The sequence below is a fragment of the Pistacia vera genome, unplaced genomic scaffold (assembly GCF_008641045.1).
Source record: "Pistacia vera cultivar Batoury unplaced genomic scaffold, PisVer_v2 Contig359, whole genome shotgun sequence".
NCBI classification, from domain to species: Eukaryota; Viridiplantae; Streptophyta; class Magnoliopsida; order Sapindales; family Anacardiaceae; genus Pistacia; species Pistacia vera.
This window is the reverse complement of record NW_022196178.1, coordinates 1516981-1519437: the sequence shown is the minus strand read 5'-3', so window position 1 is coordinate 1519437 and position 2457 is coordinate 1516981. Positions and strand designations below refer to the sequence as shown.

The 2457-nt window shown below is 34.8% G+C and overlaps 1 non-coding gene across 1 annotated transcript; it reads right to left on the bottom strand.

Moving 5' to 3' along the window:
* Nucleotides 1-1041: 1041 nt before the first annotated feature.
* Nucleotides 1042-1148, bottom strand: LOC116139812. The gene has a single exon (XR_004129511.1). It is a non-coding gene; the product is annotated as a small nucleolar RNA R71 (small nucleolar RNA).
* Between the last annotated feature and the right edge of the window lie 1309 nt (nucleotides 1149-2457).

Sequence of the window (2457 nt, the reverse complement as noted above, 5' to 3'; positions counted from 1 at the left end):
TTAGGAGTTAATCTAGTAATTGTTTAAGAGAAAGTTATTGAAATCTTAGGGATTTTGACCTATAGAAAAGGCTTAATAAGGTTAGCATAAATTATCGGTATGTATAAGTAGAGTTGGTGCGATGTCTATGCCCTAGGTTTAGTCATCTTGCATTAAAAATCAAGGGTTTTATTCAAAGTCTATCTTTCTTTCAATTTTAAATTTTTTGATTGATTAGTTTAGTTTAGGTTTTTTTCATAAAAATTTGGTTAATCAAATAGCAACAAGATAGTCAATTATGGTAATTTGTACGTTTACAAAACACATGTCAAGGTTTTGGTGCCGTTGCCAAGGAATTGCTTTTATTTGATCAATATCAATACATGCTGTTTGGTTGCTAATTTGGTTTGTATTATTTTTTATACTTTTTTTGTTCTAGCGTTTTCATTTTTAGTTCTAAAGTTTTGTGTTTTTTTAGATCCCGAAGAGCTTAAGCTCTAAAGGTGTAGATCTTGATCCTTTCGGTTATGAGATTGAGAGAATGATTAGAAAGTTGAGAAAAGTATGGAGACAAGCTAGCACACAAGAATCAAATTTATCTATTGATATAACAAGAGGAAATAATCAAGGAAACAATAATGAGGAAGTCATGGGGACAATACAGAAGGCGGTAATGTGATTGGTGGAGCTGTAGTTGTTCAAATAGCATTGAAAGACTATTCTAGTCCTTCAATTGAAGGGTGTGCATCTAGCATTAGAAGATCATCAGTTCAAGTAAATAACTTTGAAATAAAGCCCATTATCATTCAATTGATACAACTATCAATGCAATTTGTAAGGTTATCAAACGATGATCCTAGTTTGCATATTGTAAATTTCTTGGAGCTTTGTGACACTTTCAAACACAATGGAGTATTAGATGATGCAATTAGGCTTTTCCCATTTTCTTTAAAGGATAAAGCTAAGGCTTGGTTGATTTCACAACCACCTGGAAGCATTACCACATGGGATGAGTTGGTTCATGCTTTCCTCGCAAAGTACTTCCCACCTGTCAAGTCTGCCAAGATGAGAAGTGACATTACAAATTTTTACCAACAAGATGCAGAGTCATTTTATGAAGCTTGGGTAAGGTACAAAGATCTCTTACGAAAGTGTCCTCATCATGGGTTGCCAATTCTGTTGCAAGTGCAAACGTTTTACAATGAGTTGTTGCCAAATACACAAGTCATGGTTGACGTTGCAAGTGGAGAGCTTTGAACAACAAAATGCCAGAGGAAGCTTATAATTTCATTGAGGTGATGGCAAGCAATAACTATATGAGGCCTTCAGAGAGAAATTTAACAAGTAAAGCAATAGGAGTGCATGAAGTGGATGGCTACATTATGTTGGCTGCTCAACTTTCAGCCATTCAAAAGCAATTAAGTGTTGCTCTTAAAGTCAATGATACTGAAACTCCTTCTTTAACTTGTGAATTTTGTGCCCTTATTCATTTGTCTAGAGATTTTCAAGTAAGGAATCCATTTGCTCAACCAAAACAAGCAAATTATGTGAACAACTTCCAAAGAGGGCAAGGGAATCTTTACTCAAACACATATACTCCATCATGGAAAAATCACCCAAATTTGTTGTAGAGTAATAATAATGAGCACAAGTGACCATAGGGTTTTCAAACTCAAGAGAAACCAAATTTGGAGAATGTGCTCACTAAATTCATAATGGAGTCAAGCAAAAGATTTGAAAAGAATGAAGCTCAGCTTCAAAAGTATGAAGTTTCATTGCAAAATAAATTTGTTTCCATAAGAAATCATGAAACTCAAATAGGGCAAATCCATAACATCTTAGCGGGAAGAGTTTAAGGAATGTTGCTGAGTGATATTGAAAAGAATCCAAAGGAGCAACTCAATGCCATCATGTTAAGAAGTGATAAGGATCTAAAAGAATCAAGAAAAGCCGAAGAAATTGAGGAAAAAGTTAAAAGCACAAAACTGGGCAGAACCACCAATGTTACGGTGTTGAGTGTTGGAAATGTGATTTATTTAGTGATTTAGGGGTGAAACTGTAAGGAATTTAAGGTTTAATGCATCATTTATGATGTAATTTCTTGCATGTTTTGTTAACTTCTGGAATCACGGGTGTAGTGTGTTTTCAGGTATTCAACTGCAAAAGAATGTATTATTCGTGCTTGTGCTAGCGTTTAGACATCCTAGACTTGTTCGAGTGCAGATAAATCAAGGCGAGAAGTAAAAGTGTGAAATTCTGACTTTGTGTCGCATCACACTTTTCTAAGCCATGGCATGGTACAATTTTTTTCAAAGAGGAAATTGCTAGGAAATGTGTTGGGGCGCAATTCAACTGTGTCGCGGGTGCAAATAAAGTACTTTTGCATGCAAATCGCGTAGAATGTAAAAATGTCACATTTCCAACTCTAATTTCAGCGACCAGTATTTACAAGTTTGCCAATTTGTCTAAAAACTATAT